Source organism: Leucopleurus acutus, assembly GCF_964270905.1.
Source record: "Leucopleurus acutus genome assembly, chromosome: 3".
Lineage (NCBI taxonomy): Eukaryota > Metazoa > Chordata > Mammalia > Artiodactyla > Delphinidae > Leucopleurus > Leucopleurus acutus.
This window is the reverse complement of record NC_139145.1, coordinates 23370572-23386636: the sequence shown is the minus strand read 5'-3', so window position 1 is coordinate 23386636 and position 16065 is coordinate 23370572. Positions and strand designations below refer to the sequence as shown.

General features: G+C 41.7%; 1 pseudogene across 1 annotated transcript in view; it reads left to right on the top strand.

Moving 5' to 3' along the window:
• Positions 1-8399, top strand: part of LOC309958869 (ferritin light chain-like) — a 28758-nt pseudogene extending 20359 nt beyond the window's left edge. Inside the window, exon 2 of the transcript in view lies at positions 7857-8399. The product of the transcript in view is annotated as a ferritin light chain-like (transcript). The remainder of the gene's footprint in view (positions 1-7856) is intronic.
• The last annotated feature ends 7666 nt before the right edge of the window (positions 8400-16065 follow it).

The following is a 16065-nucleotide window of genomic DNA, read 5'->3' as shown; positions in this document are numbered from 1 at the left end:
GTCCTGCCTATGTTTTCCTCTAAGAGTTTGATAGTTTCTGGCCTTACATTTAGGTCTTTAATCCATTTTGAGCTTATTTTTGTGTATGGTGTTAGGGAGTGATCTAATCTCATACTTTGACATGTAGCTGTCCAGTTTACCCAGCACTTATTGAATAGGCTGTCCTTTCTCCACTGTACATTCCTGCCTCCTTTGTCAAAGATAAGGTGACCATATGTGCGTGGGTTTATCTCTGGGCTTTCTATCCTGTTCCATTGATCTATATTTCTGTTTTTGTGCCAGTACCATACTGTCTTGATTACTGTAGCTTTTAGTATAGTCTGAAGTCAGGAAGCCTGATTCCTCCAGCTCCGTTTTTCGTTCTCAAGATTGCTTTGGCTATTCGGGGTCTTTTGTGTTTCCATACAAATTGTGAAATTTTTTGTTCTAGTTCTGTGAAAAATGCCAGTGGTAGTTTGATAGGGATTGCATTGAATCTGTAGATTGCTTTGGGTAGTAGAGTCATTTTCACAATGTTGATTCTTCCAATCCAAGAACATGGTATATCTCTCCATCTATTTGTATCATCTTTAATTCCTTTCATCAGTGTCTTACAATTTTCTGCATACAGGTCTTTTGTCTCCTTAGGTAGGTTTATTCCTAGATATTTTATTCTTTTTGTTGCAATGGTAAATGGGAGTGTTTTCTTGATTTCACTTTCAGATTTTTCATCCTTAGTGTATAGGAATGCCAGAGATTTCTGTGCATTAATTTTGTATCCTGCTACTTTACCAAATTCATTGATTAGCTCTAGTAGTTTTCTGGTTGCATCTTTAGGATTCTCTATGTATAGTATCATGTCATCTGCAAACAGTGACAGCTTTACTTCTTCTTTTCCGATTTGGATTCCTTTTATTTCCTTTTCTCTCTGATTGCTGTGGCTAAAACTTCCAAAACTATGTTGAATAAGAGTGGTGAGAGTGGGCAACCTTGTCTTGTTCCTGATCTTAGTGGAAATGCTTTCAGTTTTTCACCATTGAGGACGATGTTGGCTGTGGGTTTGTCATATATAGCCTTTATTATGTTGAGGAAAGTTCCCTCTATGCCTACTTTCTGCAGGGTTTTTATCATAAATGGGTGTTGAATTTTGTCAAAAGCTTTCTCTACATCTATTGAGATGATCATATGGTTTTTCTCCTTCAATTTGTTAATATGGTGTATCACGTTGATTGATTTGCATATATTGAAGAATCCTTGCATACCTGGAATAAACCCCACTTGATCATGGTGTATGATCCGTTTAATGTACTGTTGGATTCTGTCTGCTAGTATTTTGTTGAGGATCTTTGCATCTATGTTCATCAGTGATATTGGCCTGTAGTTTTCTTTCTTTGTGACATCCTTGTCTGGTTTTGGTATCAGGGTGATGGTGGCCTCGTAGAATGAGTTGGGGAGTGTTCCTCCCTCTGCTATATTTTGGAAGAGTCTGAGAAGGATAGGTGATAGCTCTTCTCTAAATGTTTGATAGAATTCGCCTGTGAAGCCATCTGGTCCTGGGCTTTTGCTTGTTGGAAGATTTTTAATCACAGTTTCAATTTCAGTGCTTGTGATTGGTCTGTTCATATTTTCTATTTCTTCCTGATTCAGTCTTGGCAGGTTGTGTCTTTCTAAGAATTTGTCCATTTCTTCCAGGTTGTCCATTTTATTGGCATAGAGTTGCTTGTAGTAATCTCTCATGATCTTTTGTATTTCTGCAGTGTCAGTTGTTACTTCTCCTTTTTCATTTCTAATTCTATTGATTTGAGTCTTCTCCCTTTTTTTCTTGGTGAGTCTGGCTAATGGCTTATCAATTTCGTTTATCCTTTCAAAGAACCAGCTTTTAGTTTTATTGATCTTTGCTATCATTTCCTTCATTTCTTTTTCATTTATTTCTGATCTGATTTTTATGATTTCTTTCCTTCTGCTAACTTTGGGGGTTTTTTGTTCTTCTTTCTCTAATTGCTTTAGGTGCAAGGTTAGGTTGTTTATTCGAGATGTTTCCTGTTTCTTAAGGTAGGATTGTATTGCTATAAACTTCCCTCTTAGAACTGCTTTTGCTGCATCCCATAGATTTTGAGTCATCGTGTCTCCATTGTCATTTGTTTCTAGGTATTTTTTGATTTCCTCTTTGATTTCTTCAGTGATCACTTCGTTATTAAGTAGTGTATTGTTTAGCCTCCATGTGTTTGTATTTTTTTACAGATCTTTTCCTGTAATTGATATCAAGTCTCATAGCGTTGTGGTCAGAAAAGATACTTGATACAATTTCAATTTTCTTAAATTTACCAAGGCTTGATTTGTGACCCAAGATATGATCTATCCTGGAGAATGTTCCACGAGCACTTGAGAAAAATGTGTATTCTGTTGTTTTTGGATGGAATGTCCTATAAATATCAATTAAGTCCATCTCGTTTAATGTATCATTTAAAGCTTGTGTTTCCTTATTTATTTTCATTTTGGATGATCTGTCCATTGGTGAAAGTGGGGTGTTAAAGTCCCCTACTATGAATGTGTTAGTGTCGATTTCCCCTTTTATGGCTGTCAGTATTTGCCTTATGTATTGAGGTGCTCCTATGTTGGGTGCATAAATATTTACAATTGTTATATCTTCTTCTTGGATCGATCCCTTGATCATTATGTAGTGTCCTTCTTTGTCTCTTCTAATAGTCTTTGTTTTAAAGTCTATTTTGTCTGATATGAGAATTGCTACTCCAGCTTTCTTTTGGTTTCCATTTGCATGAAATACCTTTTTCCTTTTTCTCTACGTCTGAAGTGGGTCTCTTGTAGACAGCAAATATATGCGTCTTGTTTTTGTATCCATTCAGCCAATCTGTGTCTTTTGGTGGGAGCATTTAGTCCATTTACATTTAAGGTAATTATCGATATGTGTGTTCCCATTCCCATTTTCTTAATTGTTTTGGGTTCGTTATTGTAGGTCTTTTCCTTCTTTTGTGTTTCTTGCCTAGAGAAGTTCCTTTAGCAGTTGTTGTAGAGCTGGTTTGGTGGTGCTGAACTCTCTCAGCTTTTGCTTGTCTGTAAAGGTTTTAATTTCTCCATCAAATCTGAATGAGATCCTTGCTGGGTAGAGTAATCTTGGTTGCAGGTTTTTCTCCTTCAACACTTTCAATATGTCCTGCCACTCCCTTCTGGCTTGCAGAGTTTCTGCTGAAACATCAGCTGTTAACCTTATGGGGATTCCCTTGTGTGTTATTTGTTGTTTTTCCCTTGCTGCTTTTAATATGTTTTCTTTGTATTTAATTTTTGACAGTTTGATTAATATGTGTCTTGGCATATTTCTCCTTGGATTTATCCTGTATGGGACTCTCTGTGCTTCCTGGACTTGATTAACTATTTCCTTTACCATATTAGGGAAGTTTTCAACTATAATCTCTTCAAATATTTTCTCAGTCCCTTTCTTTTTCTCTTCTTCTTCTGGAACCCCTATAATTCGAATGTTGGTGCGTTTAATGTTGTCCCAGAGGTCTCTGAGACTGTCCTCAGTTCTCTTCATTCTTTTTTCTTTATTCTGCTCTGCAGTAGTTATTTCCACTATTTTATCTTCCAGGTCACTTATCCGTTCTTCTGCCTCAGTTATTCTGCTATTGATCCCATCTAGAGTATTTTTCATTTCATTTATTGTGTTCATCATTGTTTGTTTCATCTTTAGTTCTTCTAGGTCCTTGTTAACTGATTCTTGCATTTTGTCTATTCTATTTCCAAGATTTTGGATCATCTTTACTATCATTATTCTGAATTCTTTTTCAGGTAGACTGCCTATTTCCTCTTCATTTGTTAGGTCTCATGGGTTTTTATCTTGCTCCTTCATCTGCTGTGTGTTTTTCTGTCTTTTCATTTTGCTTATCTTACTGTGTTTGGGGTCTCCTTTTTGCAGGCTGAAGGTTCGTAGTTCCTGTTATTTTTTGTGTCTGTCCCCAGTGGCTAAGGTTGGTTCAGTGGGTTGTGTAGGCTTCCTGGTGGAGGGGACTAGTGCCTGTGTTCTGGTGGATGAGGCTGGATCTTGTCTTTCTGGTGGGCAGGTCCACGTCTGGTGGTGTGTTTTGGGGTGTCTGTAGACTTATTATGATTTTGGGCAGCCTCTCTGCTAATGGGTGGGGTTGTGTTCCTGTCTTGCTAGTTGTTTGGCATAGGATGTCCAGCACTGTAGCTTGCTGGTCGTTGAGTGAAGCTGGGTGCTGGCGTTGAGATGGAGATCTCTGGGAGATTTTCGCTGTTTGACATTATGTGCAGCTGGGAGGCCTCTTGTGGACCAGTGTCCTGAAGTTGGCTCTCCCACCTCAGAGGCACAGCACTGATTCCTGGCTGCAGCACCAAGAGCCTTTCATCCACAGGGCTCCTTAATTTGGGATGATTCGTTGTCTATTCATGTATTCCACAGATGCAGGGTACATCAAGTTGATTGTGGAGCTTTAATCCGCTGCTTCTGAGGCTGCTGGGAGAGATTTCCCTTTCTCTTCTTTGTTCTCACAGCTCCCAGGGGCTCAGCTTTGGATTTGGCCCCGCCTGTGCGTGTAGGTCGCCGGAGGGCGTCTGTTCTTTGCTCAGACAGGACGGGGTTAAAGGAGCCGCTGATTCGGGGGCTCTGGCTCACTCAGGCCGGGGTGGGGGTGGGGGGGTAGGGAGGGTCACGGAGTGTGGTGTGGGCCTGCGGCGGCAGAGGCCGGCGTGACGTTGCTAGCCTGAGGCGCGCCGTGCGTTCTCCCGGGGGAGTTGTCCCTGGATCCCTGGACCCTGGCAGTGGCGGGCTGCACAGGCTCCCCGGAAGGGGGTGTGGACAGTGACCTGTGTTCGCACACAGGCCTCCTGGTGGCGGCAGCAGCGGCCCTAGCGTCTCATGTCCGTCTCTGTGCTCCTCACTTTTAGCCGCGGCTCGCGCCCGTCCCTGGAGCTCTCCCAAGCAGCGTTCTTAATCCCCTCTCCTCGCGAACCAGGAAACAAGGAGGGAAGAAAAAGTCTCTTGCCTATTCGGCAGGTCCAGACCCCTCCTCGGACTCCCTCCCGGCTAGCCGCGGCGCACCAACGCCCTGCAGGCTGTGCTCACGCAGCCAACCCCAGTCCTCTCCCGGCGCTCCGACAGAAGCCGGAGCCTCAGCTCCCAGCCCCGCCCGCCCCGGCGGGTGAGCAGACAAGCCTCTCGGCTGGTGAGTGCCGTTCGGCCCGATCCTCTGCGCTGGAATCTCTCCGCTTTGCCCTCTGCACCCTTGTTGCTGTGCTCTCCTCCGTGGCTCCCAAGCTCCCTCACTCCACCACCCGAAGTCTCCGCCCGCGAAGGGGCTCCTAGTGTGTGGACACTTTTCCTCCTTCACAGCTCTCTCCCGCTGGTGCAGGGCCCGTCCCTATCCTTTTGTCTCTGTTTAGTTTTTTCTTTTGCCCTAACCAGGTACGTGGGGGGTTCCTTGCCTTTTGGGAGGTCTGAGGTCTTCTGCCAGCGTTCAGTAGGTGCTCCGTAGGAGTTGTTCCACGCATAGATGTATTTCTGGTGTATCTGTGGGGAGGAAGGTGATCTCCGCGTCTTACTCTTCTGCCATCTTCCCGGAAGTTTCTGGAACAAATTATTAATATATGCAAAAATTGAAATGAACTTCAAGGGAATGATGCCGAGGGAAAAATTTTGAAAAGCCGATCTCCGAAGATTAAGTAATTCATGATTATGTTTACATATTTTTCTTAAAATAACAAAACCGTGGAGATGGAGAACAGTTTAGAAGTTGCCAAGGGTTAGAGATGGGGGTAGAAGGTACAGCGGGGGAACTCTGTGAGGTTTTTGTGGTTCCAGTACAAATAATACAGCAATCTTGGTTTTAATCCCTAAAGATTTCTAAAAGCAATTCCTAATAAGAGGTGTCCAGATATTTAGTAATGGCAGATTAGAGGTATAGCTCCCCAACATAACAACTTCAAAAGAGAACATACTAATTCAATGCATATGTTAATTTCAAAAAAAAGGCCAGTCACAATACTTAAATGGTATATATCTTAACTATATTATTCTAAGTATCCAGCTATACCAGATGGACTAGCAAGATTTTCTGTACATTCAACCTTATTTAAGACAGTAAATCTTATAAGACAGTTAGAAAAAGAAAAAAAAAAAAAAAAAACAAACCTCAACTACAGTTGGATATTCTCATAGGAAGATGAGGTGCAAATATGCAGCAGCGGTTCAAAAGCTTAAGCAGTGGCACCTAAATTTGGTTGTGCATTAGAATCATCTGAAGCACTTTTTAAAAACCCTCACACTGACGGTTGGTCATCGTAGACCAATAAAATCATTTTAAATCTCCTCAGACGATGCCAATGTCTAGCCAGAACTGAGAACCAGCGGACTAAGCAGAAGGGGATGTTTCTACAAAGATCTCTTAACAATAAGTCCTTTCACCCAATCAGATTTACCTCCCCGCAAAGGGCTAAAGAACGCTAGTGTTGTCCATACTTGCTTAGCTTTAATTAGCACTTGTGACTTGCCCAAAACCTAGATCATGTTTCCCCTAAATTTCATGTTATTCCCTACGTTTTTCAAACCCAGGGCTAAGGGGTTTGCCAGGATGAGATTTTAAGTGCTCACACAGGGGAAGTCCCTGGCAAACCAGGACAGCGGTCCCTCTACATTGAAATGTAAAGCATCCTAAATAACCCTGCCACTGCTCCCAGATCCTAGTCTGTGCCAACCAGTGAAGAAAAGGCATTCTCCATTACTACCACGGCAAATGCTGCTGTACTTGCCTTGGCTGGTCCCTATCTTTTCCAGGCACCAATCCCCTTCACCTGCTGGTGGACGCTTTGGCCAGCTGACAATGCAGATATTTTCAAACTTTAAGGTGAATAAAAATCATCTGGAGGGCCTGTTATAACAGAGATCACTGAGCCCCACCAGAGCTGCTGATTCCATAGGGCTGGGACAGGGCCCTAAAACTTGAATATCTGACACATTATCAGGGGACGCTGGTAAAACTGGTCAGGTTGTTACCGAATGCAGGTTCGTCTGTCTGAAGCACAGTGAGGCCAAACAAACCTAAAGGCTGGAGTCTGGAGCAGAGAAAGGTTTATTGCAGGATCGAGCAAGGAGAGGGGTGGCCCGAGTTCCAAAACACCCTGAAATCTCCAAAGGATTTCAGCAAAGCATTTTTAAAGGCCAGGTGAGGGAGGGACGTCCCAGGGAATGTGATCAGCTCGTGCACAATCCTCTGATTGGTTGATGTTGAGGCCACAGGGCAGGTAACATTATCCATCCTTAGGTGCCAGAAGGTCTGGGGGCTACGTGCTCATGATCATCAAGGAGTTAATTTCTTCCATTGGGTGGTGGTTTTTAGCATCTGAAAACTCAAGAAATATGCCTGAGATACTATTATCGGAGTACTTCAGAGAGGAACTACAGCAGAGGATATGGGGGATGGGTCTGTCCTAGGAAGGCCCCATAGGGTACTGCTTGGTTACAAGGTGACCATACTTTGAGAACCACTGCTCTAGTGGCTTGGAATGTTCAGAAAGTAATGGAAGAATCCCTTCCCAGGTCTAGATTCTAGTATCGCCAGCTATTTTGGTGGGGGGAAGGGTAAGTTTTGTCCTTGCTTGGACTTCTTGTTCATTTATATCAAAGCCTATTTGAGGCAGTGCGCTCGGCAGTCCTGCAGTTCTGTCTTTTGCTTCAACAGTGTTTGGAATGAACAGACCCAGGGACGCTCCTTGCTCCAGCCCCTGACCACCCTCCAACCTTTCTTCCTGTCGCAACCTTTGGAATCAGCCACTCAGCTATCCTCAGCCTCCAGGACAGGCCAACACCGTTTTTTGAGCTTAGCTCCTTATCACTGATCAACCACGAGTTCCCAGGTTCGTCAGAATTATTCCATCGAGGTGGAGGCCGCTGTCCACCGCCTGTTCAACATGCATCTGGGGACACTTACCTCTCTCTGAGCTTCTATTTCGACAGCAACAATGGGACTCTGGACAGTGTGGGCCACATTTTTCGCCAACTGGCTGAGGAGAAGTGTGAGGGCGCCCAGTGTCTCTTGAAAATGCAAAACCAGTGCTGTGGCCGCGCCCTCTTCCAGGATGCGCGGAAGCCTTCTCAAGATGAGTGGGGTAAAACCCAGGACGCTGTGGAAGCTGCCATTCTTAGGGGGAAGAGCCTGCACCAGGCACTATCAGATCTGCGCGCCCTGGGTTCCGCCCGCGCAGACTCCCACCTCTGTGACTTCCTGGAGAGCCGCTTCCTGGAGGAGCAGGTGAAACTCATCAAGAAGATGGGCGACCACCTGACCAACCTCCGCAGGCTGGCTGGTCCGCAGGCTGTGCTGGGCGAGTATCTCTTTGAAAGGCTCACCCTCGAGCACAAACAGGAGTCTCTGAAGTCCAGCCGCCTCTGAGGAGCCCCTCTGGCATCAGAGCTTCTGCCTGAAGCCCTGCTCTGCAGCTACTAGGCAGCTTTGTAACCGCCCTGGAGCCCTCTCCCAAGCCTTGGACCAAATGGAAACAATAACGCTTTTTGCAGAAGGAAAAAAAAAAAGCCTATTTGAAACACAAACAGAATAAAGAGGAAAAAAAGAAATATATATATATATCTATAAGTATATATATATATATTCATGTTTTTTTTCCTTTTTTAAAAAATTTATTTTACTGAAGTATAGTTGATATACAATGTTGTGTTAGTTTATGCTGTACAACAAAGTTATTCAGTTATACATATATATAATTTTTCATATTCTTTTCCATTATGGTTAATTACAGGACATTGACTATAGTTCCCTGTACTATACAGTAGGACCTTGTTGTTTATCCATCATATATATAATAGGTTACCTCTGCTAATCCCAAACTCCCAATCCATCACTCCCCCACCTCCCCCTTCCCCTCGGGAACCACAAGTTTGTGTGCTATGTCTGTGAGTCTGTTTCTGTTTCATGGATAAGTTCATTTGTATCATATTCTAGATTCCACATATAAGTAGTATCATATGGTATTTGTCTTTCTCCTTCTCACTTACTTCATTTAGTATAATAGTCTCTAGGTCCAGCCATGTTGCTGCAAATGGCATTATTTCATTCTTTTTTATAGCTGAGTAGTATTCCATTTTATATATATCACATCTTCTTTATCCATTCATCTGTGAGTGGACATTTAGGTTGTTTGCATGTCTTGGCTATTATAAATAGTGCTGCTGTGAACATAGGGGTGCATGTATGTTTTCGAATTATAGTTTTGTCCAGATATTTGCCCAGGAGTAAGATTGCTGGATCATATGGTAGCTCTATTTTTAGCTTTTTGAGGAACTGTCATAGCGTTTTCCATAGTGGTTGCACCAATTTACATCCCCACCAACAGTGTAGAAGTCAGTCAGAAAGAGAGAGACAAATACTGTATGCTAACACATATATATGGATTTAAGAAAAAAAAATGTCATGAAGAACCTAGGGGTAAAACAGGAATAAAGACACAGACTTACTAGAGAACGGACTTGAGGATATGGGGAGGGGGAAGGGTAAACTGTGACAAAGCGTGAGAGAGGCATGGACATATATTCATGTTCTTTTAACATATGAATTGCCCCACTTTATCTGTGTGAAATAAGTTTGTTCCCGTTATTGGGCTGCTTCTCAAGCTTTGCTGCTCATTTGAATTACCTAAAGAGCTTTTAAGAAAAACATTGGTGTCTGGGTCCCAGCCCCAGAGATTTTGATTCAGTAGGTCTAGGGAGGAGCCTGGGCCCTGGGAGGTCTCAGAGTTCCCCAGGTGATTCTAGTGTGCAGCAACTTTGGGAACCACCTCTTGGCTTCAATCCAGCTAGTGATCAGATATTAAATCTAAGACACATGGGCTAGTGCGTGAGCTCTAGGAAGATTTGTGCCAGGGAAAATGATCGATAGTTGTGTTACTTCTCTGAAATGGATTGAAATTTCCAATTAGCATGAACAGGGGAGGGTGAATGGGTGAATGCAATAAGGTGTATCATTTACGTATTGCCCTATGTGTATGGCTAGAAGCTTTTGCAACTGAGGTCTGCCCTACTTTTCATGCTAATGGTAATGCTTGTCCTCCTAATGCAGCTGTAAACTTTATAAGCCCATAGGTAGACAGCATCACAAAATATTTACCCCTCCCCACTGGCCCACTCTCAAGCTTCTCTCCCCTTCCCCAATACACAAATGTACATCAATGCTCTTGAGACCAATATCAACATATTGACCTTCAATTCTTCTACTTTGCAGCTTCCCTCTTATCAGGACATGTCAGCATTTAGTGCAAGGACAAATGCTTGCCTCTTGGTGAGTAATGTAGACAATGCCTCCAAGAGACAAACAGCCCTTAGGGAGGGGGAAAAAGTCTTTCAAAAATGTTGATGCCCAGAGGAGGCATTTTCAGTCATCTCAGCTTAGAGGTCAAATATCCAAAATTAAAAAGGTTAAAAAAAAGAAAAAGAAGAAAGCAAGGAAGAAAAGAAGGAAACAATTTTCTTATCTCATAGTAATAAGGCAGTTTTCCTTAAAAAAAAAAAGACTTAAGCCTTAAATTCTCTTTCCTAATCAAAATGTGCTTTTCCGTCTTTAGACTATTCCTCTTATATCCTGTATTATTCATGACGTTTAATTCTTGAAATAGCACATGGCTGAAAACAGAAGCTAACCTCTTGTCCACTATGAATTAAATCTTCTTTTCCTAGGACCTGTCTACAGTGTACAATTTGGGGTTTGCCAACATAATTATTTTTTCTGAAATAAGTTACAGCATTTTGCCTTTTCAATATATAGTTATACAATATATTGTTAACACAACATAGTTAATATAGTCAATATAGTAAATACAACTATAACACACGTGATATGATGCCACTGGTGATTTTCTTCATCCATGTAATTCTGAAATTTGACAGTATAGTTTTCATATTCTAATGGGCTGAGTATTACCTTTGCGAGGATAGAACAATAAAATAAATTCATAATATTCTCGTGTGGTTTGCCCCTGGGGTGGATTACCATAATGGGGGGATATTTGAGCCTTTCCCCAAGTCATTAAAAAACCTCCAGCGAGCAGCCCCTTGTCCGCTCCAGGGAGTGGGGGGAAAGGATCTTTAATCATAATAATCCTGGGGGGAGAAATCTCAGAAATAAGACATCTGCTTCTGTGCCTTGTTGTTTTGCAGAATAGCAATGATTGCTTTAGCAGCTTCTATTGCCATGTGTGTACAATAAGTAAATGAACATAAAATTGAATGAACGCATAAAAGAAGGATAAACCCACCCAGCTTAACAAATCCACTCTCTCACCTGCTGTGCCCTGAAACATGAAAGAAAGAATCACGGGATCATAAGGATTAATAAAATAACAGTCTCTGTTAACAATATTGACAGAAGGTATAGGAAAATTTGTCTGATGTGGGACCAACAGCTTAACTGCTTAATCCTTTTTTTTTTTTTAAGGGCAACTCATTCATTTATTGTTTAAAGATTGCAAGACAACTTCTGAATTTCTGTAGCACAGTTTAAATGTTTTACTGTTTTGATAAATCAGAGTATAATAGAAAAAACAATTAGTTTCCAGTAATATCTATATCTCTATTCAGAATTAAGTCTTCCACAGACATGTAACCTGGAAACAAAATCCTGTTACAATAAGCAAAGCTTCAACAGAGCTGCTACTTTTCGGGCCAGGGAAAGGTTCATCCCTATAGGAGGAGGATGTGCTATGTAAAATGGCTGCAAGGTCACAGCCTTGAGGGCGCTGGAAGTCTATTATCCTATCCCACATTAAGTAGTTTGGTGAACTTCAAACGTCCGTTCATCTGCAACCAAGCTGGCAAACTTTAACTGATATTTCAAGCAGGTAAAAAATAAATTAAAAGAAAGCCTTACACTGATGTTCCTTGATTCACACTGTTAAATGGTTCATTAACATGTAATTCTGGCTAAGAATTACATTTGAGACTCCTTGCTCAGATTTTGGTTAACAGTACAAATCTTTGAGAAATTCAAGTTCTTATTAATCAATAATTTGTCAGCTAGGCTACATTCAGGCATCAGCTGCAACTACAGAATAGGTGCACTGCCTCAGCGCTTTGGAAAGACATAATCTAGAACACTACTAGCAGACAAAATATCTGTTACTAGACAGCACAGGTGCAGTACAGCAAGACAAAAACATATATTCATGTGTGCCGCGGACCAGCCGGAGAAAGAGGATTTCACCGCCCAGGGTCAGAAGGGAAGGGGTAAGGAACTGAAGTAGCACCGAAGAATGGGGTCAGAAGGACCAAGACAATTGATGGTTGCAAGGCAAATTTTATTGCGCTACAGTTGCAGATTATCTAGACTAGAAATCGGAAGGTTGCCAGATGGTGGTTTACATTACCTACAGACTGTCTCGGCTCAAGGTTAACTTCCCTGGGAGGAAACCCATAAACCCAGAAGCATCAAAAATAACCTGCATGTGCAGGGGGAAGACAGCTTTGCTTGTCTCATTTTACATTCTTTCTGATCTCTGGGCCCTGGTGATTTATCTCCCATGGAATGGCACAAGGAGGGGAACAAGTAGGGACAGTCCCTTCGAGCAGCGGCGGCATGCCTGGCATGTCCTTACCTGCTCTCAAGGCTGACTGCTTCCCACAGGTCTTTTTTATTTTTTAACTTTTGCTGCAAAATAATTCCATGAAGTTTAGTGCCGAGAGTAGTGTACTGTTGCATGAGGATACGAAACAGACATGAGAAGATTATTATCAATAATAGGCAAATTATGGCCAGGGTAATAAATCCTGACAACCTTCCAGTAATCCAAGACTGAGGGTTTAACCACTTTAAATGATCCAGTAAAGTTTGAATTACATCTTCTGGCGAAACATCATCAAGATGTGTATTTTGTATATCCTGAATTTCAGCATTTAATTTCTTAAGATCAAGACTAATATTATTATCTGACCAAACACTCAGCAGATGCATTTTTACTTTTTCCCATTCCCAAATACAGTCACTGTACTTTTAAGGAGTAACACACATCCATGTATACTTTGCATGACAAGCTAAACGCATCCTCAATTTTAATGCTGCCATCTGATCTCCAATCCCCAAAATTGCGTTTTTAAATTCATCTAACTTGTTATTAATCCATAAATATATGTGACTTTGTAAAGATAAAGCAAGACTGGTATGTTGAGATAACTGATTAGCAAAGTGAGCATGATTAATACTCTGTGAAAGAGCAAGACCGGCAGTAGCCACAGTAGCAGACAGAGCAGCCGACGCAAGTAAACTTACTATTAGCCACCCAAGAAACCGTCTCCTCTGCAAGGCTTTAGAGACTTCCACCCATGCCTGTACTCCAGTATCTTCATACCAAGGTTCTCTCAGATGTACAGGCACCATAACATACATGGGTTGCTTTAGTATAAGCACAGATTGCGTTCCTGCAGAAGGGAACATACAACTGCTAAAAATACAATTAACACAGCTAATATTATATCCTCCTTTGGAAGAATTACCAATGTTAATAGAACCACACAAACGTGTATATGGAGGAGCAACACAAGTTATAACAGGTGTATTGGAATAAGTTAGAGCTAGTTTCCATATATCCCAGTTCTTTTGAAATGTGATAAACCTATCTATGATGGGAAAAGAAGAGATAAGAATTGACACCTTGGTATAATCTATAGTACACCATATTTGGTTATTATTCCAAGATGCATTGCAATGTTCAAAATTGGATCCAGGAAAGTTAACGGTCGTAAGGGGAGGCAATTGATTTTTTGATTTTCTGTTAAGCATAGTAACCTTACGTCCAGCTATAAGTATCCCTTGTCCTCCAAGTAAACACTTCATACAGAAATAATTTCCTGAATCTTCACCTGTAACCTTGGCTATAGTAATAGCGGAATCCCTAAGTGGTGAGGCGTATGAGATTTGACCTCTAATATTAATAGCTTGCCCATTTTATACCAAATGATGGTATCCTTAAGATCCTCTCGTCGGCTGGTAGCCGGGCATGTAAGAGTAATGTTGGTTCCTGTAAAACGAAGGATGCCTGGAGAGCCTGACAAACTAATTGATTGATCCGTTCCCTCATAAACATCTGTATGCTCATAACTAATAGCCTTTACACATCCAGTTTCCAGATTCAATGGGCTAAGACAGACAGGATGGGTACTAAACCAGTTAGTATAATTTACAGACATATTGATTTGTTTTATATTCCCAATAAGAGGCCCATAAACACTTATCATTGTAAAATACAGGAAACTCTGCTTCAGACCAAGATATGGGTTGTAATAGTGGAGGATAAGGTACATAGGCCCAGTAAGTTGCTGCATTAACAGAGGGAACACATGAAATGGTTGCCAACATAACCAAAAATAAAGTTACAGGTGTAACAGGATTATTCTGTTGTTTCACTGACTCTTGAGCTCATGAAACCAGTTGTTTAATTTGTCCCCAAGTTGGAACAGCACTCCTTTGAGTCGTCCTGGCAAGTGGTCTCCTCTTCTTCTTCTTCTTCTGAATCAACACTGTCAAATTTTCAGGAGAGGTGCAGAGCTTCTTCATCTTCTGAACTAGGTGAGCTATGGCGAGCCATCTATTTGCTTGACTAAGCGCTCAGGAAGCCAGCAAAGTCCAGGCACTGATCTGGGAAAGATACACACGTGACCACGTCCCCAAATCAACACAGGATCAGGACCACGCCAAGTGCTGGTTGACGGATCTTTCCAGAGGACCTCCGGAGATTGAGAGGCCAATCTTGGCTCAGCCACCAACCTTCCCCCTGCAGAGCAGCCAAATTTGTCAACAGTGAGAACATTTAAAATAAACAGAGCATGATTTATAAGGTTCTGTGGTGTTGTTCTATACAATTCCCCCCTTTTTATTTTTTCAGTAGTTAGCTTTAAAGATCTATTTGCACGTTCTATAATACATTGTCCTTGAGGGTTATATGGAATGCCTGTAATATGGGTAATTTTGTAATGAATTACAAAATGTTGCAAAAGCAGCGGGCCCATTATCTGTTTTAATAATTTTGGGAAGGTTCATGAAAGCAAAACAGTGTAATAAATGAGTGATAACATGTTTAGTAGCTTCTCCGGTCTGTGCTGTAGCACAGAGGAAACCAGAATAAGTATCGATAGTGACATGAACAAACTGTAATTTCCCAAAAGACGGAATACAAGTAACATCCATTTGCCATAAATGTCTAGGTAATAATCCACGAGGATTAACAACATAATGTGGAACAGGAAGGTGAGGTAAGCATTGTGGGCATTGCTTAACAATTTGTCGGGCGGCTTCACCAGTAAGGGAAAATTGTGCGTGTAATGTAGCCGCCGACTGACGGTGTAAAGCGTGCAACGGCTGTGCTGCTTGTGAAGCAGTTTGATCATAACTTACCATAATATGAGGGTGTCCAGGACATGGACCATGAGTATCAAGAGTATGAAGATAATGAATGCAGTACATTAGCCATTCTTGACAGCATGATGAACGGAAAGGAGGAGTACGGTAAATTGGGACCTGTCCTGCTTTAGGGAAAAGAGATTGAGGAGGAGGAGTAACTTCAACTCTATTCTTGGGAGGAAAATGTACAGGATAAAGATCACGTTTAGATCGAGTTAAAACATCTGCAGTCGCATTAAGTTTAGTCAATGGACCAGGCAAGTTAGAATGAGCACGGATATACAGACCTGCAACAGGACCATCATGGGAACGAATAAGCTGTTGAAGCAAACAAAAAGAGGATGATAATTCAGGGTCATTAGTATGTCCTATGCTCTCAGTCTCCAGAAGAAATCACAAGCTAATAAGATATTTACTATCAGAAAACAAATTAAAAGATATAGAAGGCAAATGTTTAAAAGACATAATGACAGCATACAGTTCAACACGTTGAGCTGAAGTCAAGGAAGTTTCTTTAACGAGGTTTGTTCCGTGGTCAGTGATTACAGTAGCCACTCCTGAAGAAGAACCGTCCGTAAAAACCAAAGGTACATGAGGAACAGGCTGTTGCCTAATTATAGAAGGAAAGATATGAGTTAAGTTTGCTGAATTGGATCAATTT